General features: G+C 51.0%; 1 protein-coding gene across 6 annotated transcripts in view; it reads right to left on the reverse strand.

Annotated features, from left to right (window-relative positions):
- CPEB1 (cytoplasmic polyadenylation element binding protein 1) overlaps positions 1 to 19,819 on the reverse strand; it is a 51,890-nt gene extending 32,071 nt beyond the window's left edge. The window contains exons 1-2 of one of the 6 annotated variants that reach the window (XM_036415652.2): positions 18,432 to 18,650; positions 6,114 to 6,288 (exon numbers count right to left, since the gene is read on the reverse strand). The gene's annotated coding sequence lies outside the window, so the exon portion shown is untranslated. Of the gene's footprint in view, positions 1 to 6,113; positions 6,289 to 18,431; positions 18,651 to 18,743; positions 18,843 to 19,470 lie in introns of those variants that run through there. The other 5 variants (XM_045573465.1, XM_045573467.1, XM_045573468.1 and 2 more) reach the window with 5 other exon arrangements.
- Positions 19,820 to 21,934: the final 2,115 nt, after the last annotated feature.

The raw sequence follows: 21,934 nt of genomic DNA on the forward strand, positions 1-21,934 counted from the left end.
TTTAAATATTTGTCTTTTGTGACTGGCTTACTTCATTTAGCACCAATGTCTTCAAGGTTCATCCAAGTTGTGGTTCAAAATTTCCTTGCCTTTTAAAATATATATATATTTTATTGATTTTTTACAGAGAGGAAGGGAGAGGGATAGTTAGAAACATCGATGAGAGAGAATCATCGATCAGCTGCCTCTTGCACACCCCCCACTGGGGATTGTGCCCGCAACCAAGGTACATGCCCTTGACAGGAATCGAACCTGGGACCCTTCAGTCCGCAGGCTGACTCTCTATCCACTGAGCCAAACCGGTTTTGGCTCCCTTGCCTTTTGAGGCTGAATAATATTCTACTATATGGAGGGACCACATTTTTGTTTACCCATTTGTCCACCTTTTGGCTATGACGAATAGCACCGTTATGAACATCAGTGTACAAATGTGTCTTCCCATCCTTGCACTCAATTCTTTTCATATAAACCTACAAGTGGAATTGCTGGATCATAATACTAATTCTATGTTTAATTTTTATTTATTTATTCATTTATTTTTAGCCGAAACCAGTTTGGCTCAGCGGTAGAGCGTCGGGCTGGGACTGAAAGGTCCCGATTCCGGTCAAGGGCATGGACCTTGGTTGCGGGCACATCCCCAGTGGGGGGGGGGGGGGGAGGTGTGCAAGAGGCAGCTGGTCGATGTTCTCTCATCGACGTTTCTAGTTCTCTATCTCTCTCCCTTCCTCTCTATAAAAAAATCAATAAAATATATATATATTTTTTAGGTACACCATGCTGTTTACCATGTGGCTGCACCACTTACATTACACAAAACCCAAATATTCCTATTTCTCCACACCCTCGCCCACATTTACCATATTGATGGGTTTTTGGGGGTCAACAACCATCCCAATGGGTATAAATTGGTATCTCACTGTGGGGTACATTGTTTTTATAAAAAAACAAGATGCATACAAACGTTTGAAGATGCTGCTGCCTACTTTATGAATCTCCAAGATCATGCTTTTAACCCTCCCCGCCCCCCGCCACCGAATTTTGGGGGAACTGTTTCTTCCTATGCCATCCAAGTGGACCTAAAGGCAAATGCCATGTTCTTGCAGGGTTCTGCCCATGATCACTGCAAAGGTCCAGAGATCTGACCCAGCCCCGGCCATAAGAACCCATGGCTATGGTTACAGAGACCCACCTGGCTATGGGCTCACTGCAAGCCAAGCTCATGGGCAGCCCTTCCTTGAGATTTTCCCAGTTGTATCTGGTGGAGGAAGATCCACTTCCTGACTTTATGGCACCAGGGGATGTGAGCAAGGCCCCTTTCTCAGGTGGTAGGAAACTGTGTAAAAGATGAACAGGAAACTCCCTCGGAGAGATGCAGCAAAGAGGCAGTCTTAACAAAAGTGGAGGCTACCAATTTAATTTTTCAAAGGTTTTTTGTGTGTGTTTTTTCTTACCCTGTGACCTATATACCAAAAGCCTTCCCGACACATCCCACATTTGGCTAAAGTTAGCTCTAATTAGGTGTTGGATCATTTGCAGGTAAGAGTGTTGTGTGTGTAATTCAGGTCCCTGGTCTCCTGCCTCTCTCTTCTGTCCTGCGGCACTTGCTCAGCCCAGGTCTACACTTACACCATCACACCTCAGACTTAAGAAATTAATCATGTCATAAAATTATTCACGGATCCTTTCTCTGTTCTCCACATAGGCCCCCATGGAGCACTACTGAATCCATCCTACCAGCAGTTCATTTTTTAATGCCAGCTCCTCCCCATCCCTACGACCCCCACCCCCTGCTTACTTAGCAGAATGTTCACTTCACATCCCAGTGCTTCCAGGATTCCACTGCCATGTGCATATCCCATGTACACCAGCAGAGAGCAGACAGACCCAATTCCAGCTCCACCTGACCTACGGCTCCCAGGATGGGAGTTTCTGAAGCAGAATGTCTTGAAGACTCCAGTCCTGGAATAGAGCATGCTGTCCAAATCCTTTCATAATAAAAGCCTAATATGCTAAGTGTCCCGCCGGCTATTCAACCAATCAAAGCGTAATATGATAATGATATGCTAAGGCCGTTCAACTGCTCACTATGACATGCCCTGACCACCAGGGAGAAGGCAGTCAACTGGTAGGTTAGCTTGCTGCTGGGGTCCTGCCCATCCAGACGGAGCAAGAGGGTCAGACACGCCCTGGAGTCATCCTGCAGTCCCTCCCCGGCTGGCCAACCTCTCGTGTCCCTCCCCAGCCCTGATCGTGCACTGGTGGGGTCCTTTGGCCTGGCCTCTGCCCTCTTACATTCTGGAACCCCTCGGGGGATATTGGAGAGCCTGTTTCAGCCCAATCCCACAGGCCAGGCTGAGGGACCCCGCTGGTGCACGAATTTGTGCATCAGGCCTCTAGTTTTTAAATAAAATTAGTATAATCCAAACACCTGGTTCTACAGTGTTCAAATGTCAGGTGTGCAGACATGACAGCAAATTCAAGACCCCTGACAGAGCCAAATCACAGTAGAGTCACAGAATAGAAAACTTAAGAGATTTTAAAAAGCAATGTTTTTTTCAAGTACTACAGAAAGGGAGTCAATTAGAACATTATTCATGGAAGGTAATCTCACAAGTGCACGAAAAGCATTAAAGATAAATCAACAAACAGTAAGTGCTGGTGAGGATGTGGGGAAAAGGGAACCCTGCACTGCAGCTGGGAATGCAGACTGGTGCAGCCACTGTGGAAAACAGCACAGAGTAGTGGGGTTATGTATAAATTTTTTTCCCTTCTAACTTGTTTTCTTCAAAATTTTTTTACAAGGAACATATTGTAACAAGAACACACACACACACACACACACACACACACAAAGATTTAACATCCCCTAAATGAATTTGAAAATTTTTCCTAATTTTTGTAAAGAAAGATTTTATACTGAAAGATTTTTAACTTGGACATGAGTTCACTAACGATATAAAATTAGGCTGTACTTCTGTTGTAATACAGTAAACCACAGAATAGAAGGGAACTGGGAGTCCATTTAGCTCAAGCCCCTCATTTCAGAGCAGAAACAGCCTTCCTAGTATTGATCCCAGAAGCGTTGGGCCTGGTTGGGCCTCTGCACGGTGCCCTCTCCCCAGCCAGTGTGCTCATTGCCTCTTCAGCCACAAAGACCTAAGACACCTGCACTCAGACGCTGAATGCACACACTCCAGTGGGAGTCACCCTACCTGGGGTTGGGGCATCAAGCCTGAAGCTCTCAGTGGCAGAGCCCTGACATGCCAGCAGGTGGGGATGGCACCACACAGTCCAGGGCGTTTAGAAATCTCTCATCACATTCCCTGCTCCTCAGGGAGTGAGAAAAGGGCAGAAGGACTAGAGAACGGTCTTCACGGGCTGCCCCCCCCGCCCCCCCCCCCCCCCCGGCAGGAGCTCTGCTGGGGGAACCTGGGAAAGCCGACCTCTGCTCTGGGCCAGGCCGCCTCGGAGCGAACATCTCCGGTGGGGATGGGGAGAGGGCTGGCCACAAGTGGGGGCAAAGTGTGTGTGTGAAGGGCTCAGATCATCAGCTACTTGACCACAGCTTTCCCTCCAATTCCGTGGGGTCCCTTGAAACTACAAGTTTCCAGCTTATGTGAAGTAACCCAGTGAGAATTAAGCCATTGTTGACTGTCATTCTTGCTGGAATAGAATTCGTACAATTTTCTCAAAGGAGAAAAACAGAGCATGTACATAGAACCAAGCAGATTCTCTGAATTCTTAACTCAGCCTAAGTTAGAGTGGAATGAGGTTTAGGCCATGACTTATTCCAATGAACAGAAAATATAACATATCTAGTATACTTCTTTGGAAGTTAGAAAAGACAGAATCCTCTGGTCCTCAGTGACATTCTCTCAATTGCCCTCCAGTATAATTTAATATAAACAAATTCTACAATTACCACAAGTCGGTCTCCCTCAAACATTTAGTAGTAGCTGCTCTATGTCCACATACTCCTGCATCTTCCTGGGAATTATTTCCAAGGACAAGTTAAAAAATAAAGCACTTATCACTAAACATCAGCAATCACTCGTCCTTTAAAATCCCTGTTGTTTCCACATTCCCCCCCTCCAAGATCACCTTACAAAATTAAAAATTTACATGTTCACATAAAATAAGTCAAAAAAACATTCCATCAGTGTTCTTAGAACATGCTGCACCTCCCACACACAAATATTATGAAGCACCAAGCCTCCCTGGGAAGTGTCCTCCTCAGGAGATGCAGAACTGCTCTGTGGAGTCATCCTAAATTCAGTATCATAAGAACCCATTTGCGTTGACTTGCACTCATATTTAAAAGCAACTAAAATATGCAAGAGCTGCACCATCCAATACAGTAGCCACCGGTTACATCTGGCTATTGAGCACTCCAAACGCATGCAGTTCAAACTGAGCTGTGCTGTAAATGCACAATATACACTGGATTTAGAAGTCTTTATATTAACAAAAGAAACAGTATTTCATTAATGGCTTTATATTGATTATATGCTATCAAATTTTTTGTATAGCCCTAACCGGTTTGGCTCAGTGGGTAGAGTGTTGGCCTGCAGACTGAAGGGTCCCAGGTTCGATTCTGGTCAAGGGCATGTACCTTGGCTGCGTGCGCATCTCCAGTTGGGGGGTGTGCAGGAGGCAGCTGATCAATGTTTCAATATCATCAATGTTTCTAACTCTCTATCCATCTCCCTTCCTCTCTGTAAAAAAAAAATCAATAAAATATTAAAAAAAAATTTTGTATATGTTGAATCAAAAAAATATTAATTTCACCCTTTGAACTTTTTAATTAAAAATGATTTTTAATTTTTTATTGATTTTAAGAGAAAGGAAGGGAGAAGGGGAGATAGAAACATCCTATCTAATAAATGGGGATATGTAAATTGACCATCACACCATCACAAAGGTGGCAGTACCCACAGCAGAGGCAGGGTTTCCGTATCACAAGATGGTTGCATCCACAGTAATGAGTCTTCAGGAGCAATCAGAAGGGACTCGAGGCTGTGTGGTACTGGGCTGGGGCATGGCACCTGAGCCTGCACCCTCCCCCACCCCAGTGTCAGGCCGGGGGAACTTAGGCTGCATCCCCTACCCAGAGGGGTTTAATGGGGGACCTCAGGCCACACACCCCCACCCCGACACTGGGCCAAGGGACCTCAGGCCATGCCCCCCACCCAGAGAGGCTTGATGGGAAACCTCAAGGCGCACACCCTGCCCGAACTGGGGGGGGCTGGGGGGCCTCAGGCCGTGTCCCCCACCCAGAGGGGCTTGACAGGGGCCCTGAAGCTGTGCCCCCCAACTGATGGAGCTTGACTGGGGACCTGAGGCTGTGGCCCCGCCCGGTGGGGATTGACGAGGGTGGGGCCAGCTAAGTCTGGATCTCACCCAGTGGGGGTGGGGCTGGCTGGGGCCAGGTCTCATGAGATTTTTTAGGTGCTGTGGGTGTACAGAGACTTGACTCAGGGTCCCGAGACATACCCCAGACTCTGACAGCAGGTAGATTTTCATATACATTTTACTAATTTTCTTTCATCTCTGACACTTCTAATATAGAGAAAGGGCAAATAGTAGTATTAAAACATTTCCTCTAATCAATCCCTTTTATATGGACGAATTTTGTGCACCAGATCACTAGTCAATGATGAGAGAGAATCACTGATTGGCTTCCTCCTGCATGGCCCCTCTTGGGGATTGAACCCCCAACCTAGACACGTGCCCTGACCTGGAAGTGAGTAATGACCTCTTGGTTCACGGGTTGAAGCATAACCATTGAACCACACCAGCTGGGCACCTTTTTAAAAATGGAGCTACCAGAAAAATCTATAATCGCTTGTGATATGCACTGTAATTCCCCATGTAAATAGTCCTGTCACTTCTGGCCTGTCCTTTCTTACCCAGTCTTCTTGAGCATCATAAAATTCTATATTGTAATCAAAGGCAGTCTTTGCTCAGAGGGGGACCCACAAAAGGAAACTAAAGGAGGGGCAAATGCTGGTGGAGAGTCAAGGCCGTTCTCCTCACAGGCTTCGCAAGGAGGTTGCCTAGAAACAGCGCCGCACACTGGCCCAGGGCATCCTGGGTGTTCAAACCCCACTCACATGGCAAATGATCATGAACTTCTTGGTTGGTGGGTGTGGTGCAGACGCCACTGAAATTCAGAGAGTTATCCAATATGGCGTTTATCTTCTGAAAGATACTGGCATTGCTGCATGTGGAGAGGGCCTGGGCTTCCTGGCGGTCGCAGCCGTCTTTTATACTTCCTCCTCCCTCCTCCTAGGCACAGAACAAAGATGTCCGGGTTTACGCTCCTTTAGGACAGAGAGAGACTTTCACCCCCTTTCCCTCAACCCCACAGCAGGAGCTACAGTAATAAGGATTGGGCCCTGGCTGGTGTTCCCAATGGTTAGAGCGTCGCAGATTCGCTTCCCGGTCAAGGGCACAATTGCTCGCCAGGAGCGTGCAGGAGGCAACTGGGCCATGTGAGATCTCACATCGAAGTCTGTCTTTCTGTCTGTCTCTCTCTCCCCACCTCCCTTCCACTCTCTCTGACAAGCAATGGGGGGTGAGGGGGAGTCTCTGGCGATGATTAATGAAAAAATAATAAGGCCTAAACGGGCAGTCGGACATCCCTCTCACAATCCAGGACTGCTGGCTCCCAACTGCTTGCCTGCATGCCTGCCTTCCTGATTGCCCTAACTGCTTCTGCCTGCCAGCCTGATAACCCTCCAACCACTTTCCTGCCAGCCTGATTGATGCCCAACTGCTCCCTTGCCAGCCTGTTTGACCCTAACTGCCCTCCCCTGCCGGCCTGGTCACCCCTAATTGCCCTCCCTTGCCGGCCTCGTCATCCCCAACCTCCCTCCCTTGCAGGCCTGGTCCCTCCCAACTGCCCTCCCTGCTGGCCATCTTGTGTCTATATGGGGGCAGCCATCTTGCATGTTGGAGTGATGGTCAATTTGTGTATTACTCTTTGATTAGATACGATACTTTAATTAGTGTTTACTGTGAGTAAGGTGCCCTGAGAAACTGCCTCAAGAGCCTTCTACAGTAAAGGGATTTACCTTGGCAAGGTAGCAGTGAGGGGAGTTTAAGAACCAGACAGATCTGGTTCAGAGCCTGGGGTATGTCTATGCAGTAGTATATTATTTCCCAATAAAAGGGAACAAAGTGTTGATACAAGTTATTGTATTGATAAACCTTGGAAACATTAGGCTAAGTGAAAGAAGCTAGTCATAAAGGACCATATATTCTATACGCCCATTTATACAAAACGTCCAGAATAAAAATAGCAAGTCTAAAGCAGATTGGTTGCTTTCAACGAGGGGGGGGGGAGAAATATTAGGTGGTGGCGGCTAATGGAGATGAGGTTTCTTTCTGAGATGATGAAAACACCTCATTGGATTACGACTGCAAAACTCTGTAAACATACTAAATATCATTGAATTGCACATTGAAATGTGAGCTTCATGGTTATGTAACTTCTATCTCAATACATTTGTTTAAAAAGCATGGTTCTGGCCATTTACTGGCAGTTAACTCCCGTGCCTCCGTTTCCCCGTTTGTGAAATGGAAAGAGTACCACCAACCTTCAACCACAGAGATTTCCAAACTGTAAAAGGCCCCCCTCCATATATATATATATATTTATATTCATATTCATATTCATATTTATATAAACCTAATTTTTATTTGCTACAACAGATCCTGGCCACACTTACAGGAAGGTCAGTGACAACAATATGTGAGTGTTACAAGGGACAATGAGCAGCCCCATGAGAGATGGAGGCAGGAGAGCCAGGGAGGGAAGTGCCCCGATTGCCTGGGGAAAGATGCAGACCTGGAGGCCTCTGGGAAAATCTTCCCCAGGGAGAAGGGAAGGTCTGAGTCTCTATCTGAAGCAGTCTTTACAAACCTAATTAGGAGTATGCCTGTCCAACAGTGCCCCACTCCCAATCCTGTTACTACATACACCACAACCTCCAAACCCAAAGCCAATGACATCTGAATAACTCCCTCCCTCCCTCCCCTCCTCTTATGTTCACAAGTGAGAGAGGCAGAGGACACTGGAATTAGAATAAAGGTAAATGAAGTATTCCATTTATACCCAAATTAGAGGCCTGGTGCATGAAATTCGTGCATGGGTAGGGTTCCTAGGCCTGGCCAGCGATCAGGGCTGATTGGGGCCTTCCTTCTCCGGCAGCCGGCTGTCAGCCAGGGCCTGCCTTCATTCAGCGCCATCCCCTGGTGGTCAGTGCATGTCACATCGAGCGATCAAACTCCCCATCTCCCGGTCGAGCTCCCAAGGGGACACTTTGCATATTACTCTTTTATATAGATAGATGGCATAATCACATCAGTAACTACCCAACTGTTTGCCTTGAGTAACCAATTAGGGATGGGAGAGCGAGGGGGGAGGGGAGACCAAAGCCAGCAATGTCAGATGGGAACAGTACTCCAACCTCCCTTATGTGTACAACAGGAATAGAATAGTAACGCCATCTCACAGGGATTTTGTGAATCCAGAACAGAACATGCTAGTCACAGTACCTGGTACATGATTATGTGCTGAACAAATGGAAGTTGGCTATCAGGAGTGTCATTATTATGACACCCAGGGGTCAGAGGCCACCAGGAGGGCCCCTGAAGAAAAAGGATCTATTGGCTCACAAAGGAGAAAAAGGCACCGAAGACCCTGGCCAACTATTCCTCTGTAGACCCCAAGTCTTTCCATGTCTAATCTTGCTGGTCCATTGATTACAAAAGTTTAACTCAAAGACTAGAAACACAGTAGACATCAGACTGCCTAAAACCTGAACCAACCACAGATTTCAGGGATCTTTTTTAAACTCTCCAGTGAAATGAATTCAGTTTTCATTTTCAAAATACACTCTTCTATCCGCCCCTCTACTTATAGACCCATTACTTTGTATAGTCTGTCTGACTTGGATCACTTTATAGGTCTGAGTTCATACCCATATTTTCCCCCAAGGTTATTCTATACTGCCTTATAGCTTTCTCTGGGATTTTTGGCATATCCTATCTTACATAATAAAAGCCTAATATGCAAATTGCCCCTTGGGCAGCCTTTCCACCAAGAGTTCAACCTCTCACTATGACGTGGGCTGACCACCAGGGGGTGGCACAGGCGGGATGGTGGAGCAGGTGAGGGTAGGTTGTCCAGCGGGGCTGCAAGGTTGGGGGCTCAAGCTGGGGCCTGAGCTCCACAGGCCACCCCGAGGGACCCCACCTGGCCATGCACGAGGCCTCTAGTATTGCCATTAAGTGAGACTATTTGCAACGTGTGTTGTTTTGTTTTGTTTTGTTTTTTAACTTTTTAAAACTTTTATTTGGTCTTTCACTACGGACAGGAAAGTAGGAGGCTTTAAGACAAAGACAAGAGAAGGCAAACCTTAGTGCTATTGTGAATCACGGATTAACAGGGAGAAATAATCCATCAGCAATGCTAGAGAAGTGAAACAACCATTCTTAAACAGTTACTGGCTTAAAAAATGACCTCAAGGTAAAACTAGGTGTACATGTCAGAAAGAGAATGGTTCAGGAGGAGTCTCTGCTAAGGCAAGCTATTATTTTTTAAAAATATATTTTATTGATTTTTTTACAGAGAGGAAGAGAGAGGGATAGAGAGTTAGAAACATCGATGAGAGAGAATCACTGACCAGCTGCCTCTTGCACACCCCCTACTGGGGGACATGCCCGCAACCAAGGTTCATGCCCTTGACCGGAATCAAACCTGGGACTTTTCAGTCCGCAGGCCAACGCTCCATCCACTGAGCCAAACCGGTTTCAGCAATACAAGCTATTATTTAGCAAGCATCCATTTTCTTCTTTTCCAGCAGATTATGACCCTCCCATCATGAAAAACAGTGGTTTCCTCTGGTAATCATCCTTGAAGGAGAAGGGAAGAGAGGGGAGACTGCCGTCTGAAAAAAGCACCCCCTTTTTCCACAGGGGAAGAATTCTCCCCAAAACTGTGACTCACTGTTTTTGCAAAACAGAAAAAACAAAACAGGCGTTGAAGTACGTACACTATGTTCACCACTTAGGTATCATCTCTGAGCCTTGGAATGCCTTAGGTATAGACTGAGTGCCACCTAGAGAAATATGCACAGCACCTGCATACGCTAAGGAGATAACATATTAGTGATAGATGTTCCCCGATTCCACACAGTTAAGTCGCGGTTACTCAGAAGCATGCTGTCAAGGTATTCATGGCTGTCAAGTTCAGCAAGAAGCTTATGTACGTACATGTTCAGAACATAACAGATGGCTTGGTTTTTTTGTTTGTGTTTGTGAAACACTCAGAAGGCTTAGCAGTAAGAGATTTTCTTAAACCCAGGCAAGAAAAGCAGGTGGAGCCCTAGTTCCGGTTTGGCTCAATGGACAGAGAGCATTGGCCTATGGACTGAAGGGTCCCAGTTTCGATTCCAGTCAAGGGCACATGCTCCAACCGCAGGCTAGATCTTCCTAGGGGGCGTGCAGGAGGCAGCCAATCCATGATTTTCTCTCTCATCATTGATGTTTCTCTATCTGAAATCAATTAAAAATATATTTTAAAAAAAGAAATAAAAGTTGCTGAAACTGGTTTGCCTCAGTGGATAGAGCGTTGGCCTGCGGACTGAAAAGGTCCCCGGTTCTATTCTGGTCAAGGGCATGGACCTTGGTTGCGGGCACATCCCCAGTAGGGGGTGTGCAAGAGGCAGCTGATCGATGACTCTCTCTCATCCATGTTTCTCTCTCCCTTCCTCTCTGTAAAAAAAATTCTATAAAAATGTATTTTAAAAAACAAGAAAAGTAGTAGGATGGTGGAGCTGGGATAACCTCCTGAGCAGCTAAATCCAGCCTCTTCCACGTCCAGAGCCCAAGGGACGTTTGTGTTTCATCTTAAAATTCCTGAGTTTCATCAAGCAACCCCCCAGAGTCATTCCGGTGAGGTGGGGGGTGGGCAGAAGGAGGGAGGTAGGGAAAGGCCCTCTCCTCCACTGCTTACCACTCAGCTTGGGGCATGCAACCCCCCATTCAGACCCAAGGACCCGGTCAGAGGGACGGTCTGGGAGCCGGCGGACCAGCAGCCTGGCAGAGCCCCACCCAGAGTGGTGGGTGTGACCAGACAAGCTCAAGGGGGGGCCTCTGGTGTGAAAAACAACCACCACCCCCGCCTCAGACACAGGTCATTCCCCAAAGAGGTCACTAGAGCATCGCTGGGAAAAAAAAACAAAAAACAGGAGACTAATTGGGTGGAGGGGATGACAGAATCAGATCAGCCCCAGGAGACGAAGCCGTTGGTTCTGCTGTCAGACCTGGTGGGTTTCTTGTGCCTCCGATACAGGGGGAGGCCCATCGGAACCAGGGGTCCGGAGAACAATCGGAGCACAAGAGCTCCACCTAACAATTGATCGGGGAGAGAGAGAGAGAGAGAGAGCTGGCGCTGCGGGAACACACAGGCCCTGTGTGTGAGGGGACGAGAAGGAGCCAACAGAAGGAGCCACAGGGAATGTGGCATTCAGGGGGAGGACGACGCGTGTCAGTGCCAGGGCAAGGAAAGATCTATCAGCCAGAGTCTTATGAACCGAGTGGGGATTTCAAGTAAAATGAAATAATCAAGAGACCAAGCTAGCCAAAGCTGGTTTGGCTCAGTGGATAGGGAGTCTGTCTGCGGACTGAAAGGTCCCAGGTTCGATTCCGGTCAAGGGCATGTATCTTGGTTGCGGGCACACCCCCAGTGGGGGGTGTGCAGGAGGCAGCTGGTCGGTGTTTCTCTCTCATCGATGTTTCTAGCTTTCTATCTCCCTCCCTTTCTCTCTGTAAAAAAATCAATTAAAATATTTTTTTTTTTTAAAAGAGACCAAGTTAAAGGTGGTCAAGGTGCATGCATTCTAGGAATTCTGGAAACAAAGAGGCCTGAGTTCTAAATCTGGGTCTATCATGTGCTCACCGCATACACGTTCACGCTAAAGCCTATTTTCTTGTCCCCATGAAAATAAGAGTCAGACATTACAAACTGGGCTTGGTGTCAACTCCAAGGTACACCTGGGAGACAGGTCTCTTAACAGCTTTCCAACTTCCAAAATTAAAGGTAAAAAAAAAAAAAAAAAGTCTCAGGAGAAAAGGGCAAACTCAAGAAACAGATGGTGTCAGAACCGGAAGCCCGGAGCACACAAAAGCAGAATGCAGAAAGCGCAGGTGTTTATGAAGAGATTAAGTGTCCTATCAAAACACACACACACACACAACAACAACAACAATAAAAACCCCAACCTGCCCTTCCAGGTAACTACTTTCTTCCAACAGAGAACTACTCCCCGCTTCAACCCCTCTATCCCCGCCCCCACCCCCCCTTTACCAAGGGAGCCCTCTAGCCCAGGGGCTGAGCCTGTCAGGATGGCACCGGTACCAGTGTATTATGCTGCCCAAGAATAAAGAAACCTCAGCACTAGGATAGTCAAGTTACTCAGAATCCACAGCTACCGGCAAGCGTGACCCATTTGAGCACACAGATCAACCTGCAGACCTGCCCTCTGGGGAGACTCCCGTTACCTCAAGGGAAGTCATCACAAAGCGGGCCTCAAAAAAATCAAAACAGTGTTAACGCACCATAACCTAAGAGGGTGCTCCAACCCAGGAATAAACACACACACAACAACAACAACAACAAACAAAGAAGAATTCAGAGGTTATCCATGCATGCCCAAGTGCTCTGCACAACTAAAAGCAAAGCCCATTTCGGCAAGAATGCCCCCACCACCACCCCTGGGCCTGACATTTTATTTTATTTTATTATTTTTTTAAAGTATATTTTATTGATTTTTTTTTACAGAGAGGAAGAAAGAGGGATAGAGAGTTAGAAACATCGATGAGAGAAACATTCATCAGCTGCCTCCTGCACACCCCCTACTGGGGATGTGCCTGCAACCAAGGTCCATGCCCTTGACCGGAATCGAACCCGGGACCCTTCAGTCCGCAGGCCGACGCTCCATCCACTGAGCCACACCGGTTTTGGCATGGGCCTGCCATTTTAAGCACATTATATATTAAGGAAGCAAGATAATCGCCACACTCGAGGAAGAAGAAATCTCCCTGGAAATTATGTCTACGATGTGAATGTAACAGTGAGATTTGGATGCTGACTTTTTTTTATGGGAAGCCGGATAATTTTCCTGTGAACGAACCACAGATGCCACGTACCTTCTAGTTCAGAATGTTCAGCTGGTTTATTGTAACAACCGAGAAATGCCTTCCTGGGGAGGGGGGGGGGGTCTCCTACGGAACCTGAAAACTTTCTGCCTTTAGAATCCGCGCTCACAGAAGATGACAAGTTCTCACGGCCCCGTGAGAACCAACAACAGACTCAACAATGGCAGAATTCCAAAGCCATAACGTGAGGGGCAAAAGGGAGGGAAACAGCAAAAGGCTTAATAAAACCTGACAGGGTTCATCAGTGCGTCCCGGTTTTAACTCAGAAAGAAGCAAAAATTATTTTTTAAAATATATATATTTTATTGATTTTTTTTTTTTTACAGAGAGGAAGGAGAAGGATAGAGAGCTAGAAACCTCAACTAGCTGCCTCCTGCACACCCCCCACCAGAGATGCGCCCGCAACCAAGGTACATGCCCTTGACCGGAGTCGAACCTGGGACCCTTCAGTCTGTAGACTGATGCTCTATCCACTGAGCCATACCCGTTTTGGCCAAAAATCCTTTATGTAACTTCCTCCACTCCAACCTCAAGGTCCAACCCCCCTCCTACTCCTCACTCCCTGACACACTCCCCGCCCCCATCCTTGGGGGCTTGCGGGCAAGTTCTCCCCAGAGTCAGCACGGCTTAGAGTCTGGCTAGGAAACGATGTGCAGAACAGGATGGAAGGGATTAGCATGGAGAGAAAGTAATTTGCGACTTGATCCCATGGTTCTTTTACTGCCTCCACCACTAGCTTCTTACTGAAGACAACAGCCTAAACGTTAATCTACAGGGCTGGTACACGTTCCTGTCCCAGACTCCCACCCGGAACTACAAATCCACTGATTAACTTGCCTTGTAAACAAACACATACTTTTATTTTATTTTTAAAAATATATATTTTATTGATTTTCCACAGAGAAGAAGGGAGAGGGATAGAGAGAAACATCGACCAGCTGCTTCCTGCACACTCCCGACTGGGGATGTGCCGGAATCCAAGGTTAGAAACATCCATGAGAGAGAGTCATCGATCAGCTGCCTCTTGCACACCCCCTACTGGGTTTATGCCCGCAACCAAGGTACATGCCCTTGACTGGAATCGAACCCGGGACCCTTCAGTCACCAAGCCGACGCTCTATCCATTGAGCCAAACCGGTCTCGGCTCATTGATGTTTCTAACTCTCTATCCCTCTCTCTTCCTCTCTGTAAAACATCAATAAAATATATTTAAAAAAAAACATTTTAATAATGTACTAATGTCTTTAACCTCAAGTCAAAACTTCTAGGTAAGGGTAATGCCTTACAGCAGTGATCGACAAACTCATTAGTCCACAGAGCGGCAAACCGAGGCTGCGAGCTGCAGTTTGCCGACCACTGACCTAGCACAGAAAGCATTAACACACCAGCGGAGAGCTCCTGTACCCAACCATCGCCTTCCCCTCCACCCTCACACTCCCAAACGCTGGGCTCAGAGCTGGGAGGCTCTGGCCTCTAAAGGTTGCTTCAGAAGCATCTGGGGACAGGTAACATTTTAAAGTTCCATCTTTCCCAAAACTTCCCTGACCGCAGGTTAAAAAAACAACAAAACAAAACAAAAACAAACAAACAACCCTCGTTTGTATGATTCTTAGAGAAATCCCTTTGGCAAAGGCTCTGAATATGCTTTTTACCGCTCTATGCTTTAACTCCTTTGGAAATAAGATACAGAAATAAAGCTTTACATCCCTGTTCGTGTGCTAGCGTGACTGTGTGCACTGCGGGGATGCTAAATTTTGCCCGGAATGACGGTCCAGATCCTCGGTTCTGGCGAAAGGCTTTCGGATGCCCTGGGAGCTCACCCCAGACTTTATCGGGGTGCTGCTAAGACCCTTATTCACTCTTCCTGGAAATCTAAGAAACGGGATTAGGGAAGTTTCCGCGAAGGCAGAAGAGGTGAGATTTAATAAGCCCCAATCAACCTTAATGGGTCTTAAAACAGTTACTGGTATGTAATTTCAAATGTGCCTTGTCTCAGAAGAAAAAAAAGTTGCCGAAACGGTCCTGAAAAAGGCAAGCCTCTGGCGCAGAGGCCTGGGAGGGTCACCCCCTAGTGTGGGAGGAGTCCTGCCGCTGGCTCTCATACACACGCCGTGGAATGATGGACACAGCACATTCCTCCTGCGGTCAACACTGCCACCCCAATGCCCAGAGGACCCACATGCCTCCCATGCAGCGGGTTCCAACCTGTGACCAGCCCGCAGACCACTGCCCACCGCCCTTGACCCCTCTGACTCCCAGAATAGTGTCCCAGGCTGAGCCACGGCACCAGAAAGACCTAGGTTTACCCCTCAGGTGGCCAGTCTTGAGAGACATGTTAACCTCTGATCCATACAAGGCTTGCACTTTTTTTAAATAATATTTTTATTTATTTATTTCAGAGAGGAAGAAGGAAGGAGGAGAGAGAGAGAAATGTCAATGATGAGAGATCGTTGATCGGCTGCCCCCTACTGGAGATCAAGCCCACAACCTGGGCACATGCCCTTGACTGGAATCGAACCCAGGACTCTTCAGTCCACAGGCCGACGCTCTATCCACTGAGCCAAAGCAGCTAGGGCTACACTTTTTAAAAATATATATATATTATTGATTTTTTACAGAGAGGAAGGGAGAGAGATAGAGAGTCAGAAACATCAATGAGAGAGAAACATCAATCAGCTGCCTCCTGCACACCCCCCACTGGGGATGTGCATTCAACCAGCAACCAAGGTACACACCCCTGATTGGAATCGAACTGAGACCCTCGAGTTCACAGATTAACGCTCCATCCACTGAGCCAAACCGTCAGGGCTACACTTTTTTTTTTTTAATCGTTTCATTGGGGGGAGGGGAGCTTAACTAGGGAAAAAGCCAAATTTCCATCAACTCTGGGCCCCACTTCTGCACGGCGACACCCCAACACCCGCTCCTGGCTGCTCCCTCCAGGGGGCCACCCTTCCTTCCTTCCTCCCCCTCTGGTCCTGTAAGCCGTTACCTCAGGCCCCTGCAGGGATTGGGTTTGCAAACCCTTTTAAGGATTCAAAGCAAAAGAAACAGCTGGAGAGCGTTAGCTCCTTTGCAAGCTTGGTGCTGAGCCTTAAGTCTTACCCCCTTGATCCCCTTCCTCCGAGCTCTGGGACCCTGGGGGGTGTGGGGCCCCCCCCAAGGGCCTCAGAGAACCGACCCACGTCCAGCACTCCAGCATCCCGTCCTCCGCATCAGCAGGCCCCGCTGCCCTTCCAGCTGGGGGGCCGGGCCCAGAGCGATGGCCACAGGACAGGACAATGCCAGCGAGAAGGGAGGGGGGGTCCGAAGGTGGCCTTACACACGGGGCTGTCAACGCCCGAATCCTAGTTCTGTGTAAGCGGGCGGGCACAGCCAGGCTGCCCAAGTGCCAGGGAGGTCACCGTGACCAGAACAAACCCAAGGGACACTGCAAAGAAAGCTATTAGTACTTGAGCCGAGGCTGGTGTGGCTCAGTGGATGGAGCGTCGGCCTGCGGACTGAAGAGTCCCAGGTTCGATTCCAGTCAAGGGCATGGACCTTGGTTGCGGGCGCATCCCCAATGGGGGATGTGCAGGAGGCAGCTGATCGGTGTTTCTCTCATCAATGTTTCTAGCTCTCTATCCCTCTCCCTTCTTCTCTGTAAGAAATCAATAAAATATAAAAAATTTTTGAAAAATAAGAAGAAAAAAGAAAGCTACTTGAGGCAGGAGAGACCAGGGCACCTGCCACCCCTCGAGAGCCTGCAGGCCTCCCCACAGAGCAGAGCTCGGGAACAGAATTCCCTTCCACCCCCACAAGCACCAGCGGACCAGGAACCACCGCGACGCCGACGCTTCCACGGTTTTGTTCTGCCTGTTTGGCTCGGTAGCCAGGGAGACAGAGGAGGCAGTTGCCCAGGCTGCGGGGTGGGGTGGGGGGCAGCGGCGGCAGGGCTGCTGGTTCCGGGGTCCCCAGTGCTGCAGGCTCCTCCCCCACAGGGCAGGGTGCGAAGGGGCAAGGCCTGCAAGGTGCATCCATCCGTGCAGGAAGAGCCTTTCCCCCGCGGCCCCTCGGGTGGCGCTGGGCCACTGGCAAGGATGAGGCCTGGCGCAAACCGGTGTGGCTCAGTGGATAGAGCGCCGGCCTGCGGACTGAAGGGTCCCGGGTTCGATTCCAGTCAAGGGCATGGACCTTGGTTGCGGGCACATCCCCAGTGGGGGGTGGGGGGGCAATGCAAGAGGCAGCTGATCCATGATTCTTTCTCATCGATAACAATGTTTTTTATGCAGAAACCGGTGTGGCTCAGTGGTAGAGCGTTGGTCTGCAGACTGAAAGGTCCCTGGTTCGATTCCGGTCAGGGGCATGTACGTTGGTTGCGGGCACATCCCCGGTAGGGGGTGTGCAAGAGGCAGCTGGTCGGTGTTTCTCTCTCATCGACGTTTCTAGCTCTCTATCTCTCTCCCTTCCTCTCTGTAGAAAATCAATAAAATATAAAAAAAAATTTTTTTTAATTTTATTTTTTAAAATGTATTGTTTTTTAAAATGTATTTTATTGATTTTTTACAGAGAGGAAGAGGGATAGAGAGTTAGAAACATCAATGAGAGAGAAACATTGACCAGCTGCCTCCTGCACACCCCCTACCAAGGATGTGCTCGCAACCAAGGTCCATGCCCTTGACTGGAATCGAACCCGGGACCCTTCAGTCCGCAGGCCGGCGCTCTATCCACTGAGCCACACCAGCTTTGGCTAATAACGTATTAAAAAAAAAAAAGGATGCGGCGTCGCCTGAGCCCTCCGGCAAGCGAGTCAGGGTCAGCCTGACCAGGGAGGACACCCACGCGCGGGGGGAGAAGCCGGAGACCGATGCCAATCGGGCGGGACAGCCCAACCTTCGGAACTTCCCTCAGTCTGAGGCCCCGGGGCCCCCCCGGGAATCACGGGGTGTGTGCAGCCTGCGTCCCTCCCCGGCCTGCGTCCCTCACCGGCCTGCGGGTCACACGCGGGCCACCCCTATGTCTCTGTCAAACCCGTGGCCGCCGCCATTGACCCGCCCCCCCCCCCCCCCCAACTGGGCCCGGGCTGAGGAGGACGGACTGACGGAGCCACCGCCATATGCACGCCTCTCGGCCCGCAGGCGCCACGCCCGCCACGCCCGCGCCGCTGCTGCCGCCTCCTCAGCCCGGGTGTCCCCCACGCGTGTCCCCGCGCCCCCGGGACCCACCTGGAGCCGCGGGTTCCACAGCGCGACGCGGAGCCGCACGTGCCCGGCCTCCCCACCCCGCGAGACGCACCTGGCGAGAGCGCGCGGCGCCGGGGCCACTCAAACGTGTGAAGCCACGTGACCTCCGGGCCCGGGAAGCGCGCGCAGCACGAGGGGGCCAATCCTTCCGCCTTAAAGGGGCCACGCCGCCGCTGCCTGCCGTCGTAGCGTTCACCCCACCCAGGCCGCTGGCCACCAGCCCCGCCCGCCTTCTGGGCACGACGACGACGTCGGAGACCAAGCGGGGTGGGGGGAACGCTGCGCGGGACTCACATGCGACGGCTAAGGGGAAGGAAACAGTGTCGGGGACGGGACTTAACTTCCGTGAGCTCGGCTCCCGTCTGGACAGGCACGCGCACGGCCGCCGGGCGTGAGGCCCCGCTGGCCGCCCCCAGAGGGCCGCGGCGCCTTTAAAGCCAGAGGCCCTGAGTCACGAGGCGACGCCCTGCCCCACCCCCACACCACCCCCCTGCGCCGCCGCCACTCACGCCGCGACGCAGAGGCCCTCCGCGCCCGCGGACACGTGACCCGCACCCCGCGCCCCCGGGACAGGGACCACGGAGGAGGGGGCCCCCCGCAGGCCGGGCTGAGGCTGCGCACGGACTGTTCGTTGCGGCGGCCCCGCCCCGGGCCTAGTTGCGGACAGACAGACGGCGGGGGCAGCGGCTCTTACCAGCGAGGACGCCATGGGGCCGGTGCGGGCCGGCGGCGGACGGCGGACGGGCCGGGGCGGCGAGGAACGCGCAGGCACGTGCGCTCCACAATTTGCAGCAAAGCCGCGAGCAGCGCCGCGCCCGCACCCGCTTATATAGCCCCGCGCGGCGCCTCCGCACCCCCCGCCCCCGCGGGATGAGGAACACCTGTGCCCGGACCCTCCGACCCCGCCCCCTCCGGGGCTCTGGGCGCCAAGGCCACACACCCACCTCCCCCCCTCCTCCCAGGCCCCAGGCCCAGACCCGAGGGCGCCGCTCACTGAGCAACCCTGGCCCGGTCCGCTCACCTCGCTCGGCTTGTTGACCCGTTTGCAACAGGGACGCGCGGTGGACGAGCCCCGCGAAACCTGGGGTTTCCAGCGGCCACGCTGCGCTCCTTCCGGGACCCCTTTGGCTTTGGGGCGAGGCCCGCCCAGCGCATCCCCCGCTGGAGCCTGCTCCTCGGTGCTCGCAGGCGCGGCCCCGCTCGGCCGGCTGATCCGCGCTGGCGGCACCGGGCGTGGCGCGGCGGCTGGGATTCAGGAAACTTCCAAAGACTCGGGGTATCTCTGGGGATCAGGGATCAGGGATCTCCGGGGATCGGGACCGCGCTTCCCTGGGGAAACCGCTTCCGACCTGCCAGACTGGAGGTTCCCGGAGGAGGAGGTACAGGGCGGGGTCCGCTGGAGGGAGAGAGGCCACCGTGGGGGCCGGCTGTGGTCGGGAAAGGTGTCCGGGGCGGGGTGGCTGGGGCCGGGGCGGGTTGCCAGGGGGTGGCCCACATTCCAGGCGGGGACCCCTGGGTTAAGGGGGAGAAGGGGGGTGACCCGGGGGCTCCCTCTGCCCCCCCGCGGAGGAGAACGCGTGCTGATGCCACTGGAGGGAAGCCCCTGTAGGCTGCAGGCAGCAGGGAACTGCTGAGGACGGCTGCATCAAGGTCTTTATTTTTAATATATATATATTATTGATTTTTTACAGAGAGGAAGAGAGAGTTGGAAACATCGATGAGAGAGAATCATCCATCAGCTGCCTCTTGCACACCCCCCACCGGGGATGTGCCGGCGACCAAGGTACATGCCCTTGACGGGAATCGAACCTGAGACCCTTGAGTCTGCACGCTCTATCCACTAAGCCACACCGGTTTCGGCTGCATCAGTTCTTTTGAGATGATATTGGAGGCTAAAGGTTGAACAGCCAAAGGGGAGAAATAAGGGACCGGAATGAGGAGGAAAGGGGTTTGTTGAGCGTGTCTGAGTGTTTTGCATGTGTTACCTCCTCGTCGTCGTCCTATCTAATAATCCTAATAAAGAGGGATCGTGCTAATGGACCATCACTCTGTCCCAAAGATGCCCTCCTCCCCCAAACAGTTGAGGCCAAGTTCCCATCAGGAGTCTTAAGAGCAGTCAGCAGGAACCTCAGGTTAAGCCCTCCCCTGCTCAATGGGGCTTGATAGGGGACCTCAGGCCTCACCAGACCCTGGAATCAGGCTGGGGGACCTCAGGCCCCACTCCCCGCCCCAGTGCCAGGCGACCTGAGGCCACGCCCCCCCCACCCGTTGGGGCTTGATGAGGGACCTCAAGGTGCGCTTCCGGTCCTGGTGCTGGGCTAGGGGACCTGAGGCTGCTCCCGCTGTCCCAGCACCAGGCCAGGGGAACCTCATGGCATGCCCCCCAACATGTGGGGCTCAATAGGGGACTTTAGGCAGCGCCCCCTAACCCCAGCACCAGGCTGGGGGGCCTCAGACTGCACCCCACTCCCCCCCATACACACACACAGTGGGGCTTGGCGGGGGACCTCAGGCCATAGCCCCAGCCCCAGCCCCAGGCAATGCCCCCTTCCTGGCAGGGTTTGACATTGGGTGGGACTGGCTGCATCTGGATCTAGCCCAATGTGGGGTTGGGGGGGGGCCACACCCCGGTCTGGGTCTCATGCAATTTTGAGGCAGGTGGGCGGGGACTTGACTCTGGGTCCCGTAGTGCACCCCAGACTCTGACAGGAGGATTGGTTTCATATACATTTTACTAAAGTTCTTTCATCTCTGACACTTCTATTACAGAGAAAGGGCAAACAGCCATATTAAATGATTTCCTAATGAATCCCCTTTTAATGTGCATAGATTTTGTGTACCGGGCCACTAGTAATAGAATAATAAGCTGGCCTTTCCTGAGCATCTACTATGTGTTTGGCACAATTCTAAGTGTTTTGTCGCTGTCGACCCATTTTGCAGATGAGGAAACTAAGGCTTAGAGAAGTTAACTAGCCCAGACTCCTGGCTGGAAGTAGAAGAGTGAGGTTTCAGGCTTCAGAGACTGAAGTCTTAACCACATAAAGACAAAACTGGCCAAAACCAGTTTGGCTCAGTGGATAGAGCCTTCGGACTGAAGGGTCCCGGGTTCGATTTTGGTTGCGGGCACATCCCCAGTAGGGGGTGTGCAGGAGGCAGCTGATCAGTATTTCTCTCTCATCGATGTTTCTGGCTTTCTATCCCTCTCCCTTCCTCTCTATGAAAAAAATCAATAAAGTATATTTAAAAAAAAAAAAAAAAGACAAAACTCACAGCAACCTTTTGTATACACTTAGTACTGCCTGACCCCAGGCTCACTCGGCAGTGAAGGAAAGTTGTGGCCGAGTTCACGTACAATCATGGCCTCCGGTGTGTGTGAGTTCTTGGCCAGGCCCACAGGGTTTACACTGGCAGGCGTCTTCAAACTACGGCCCGCGGGCCACATGCGGCCCGCAGAGGAGTCTGATCCGGCCCGCCAGGTTTTTGGG

The sequence above is a fragment of the Pipistrellus kuhlii genome, unplaced genomic scaffold, assembly GCF_014108245.1.
Source record: "Pipistrellus kuhlii isolate mPipKuh1 unplaced genomic scaffold, mPipKuh1.p scaffold_m20_p_50, whole genome shotgun sequence".
Taxonomy (NCBI): Eukaryota; Metazoa; Chordata; class Mammalia; order Chiroptera; family Vespertilionidae; genus Pipistrellus; species Pipistrellus kuhlii.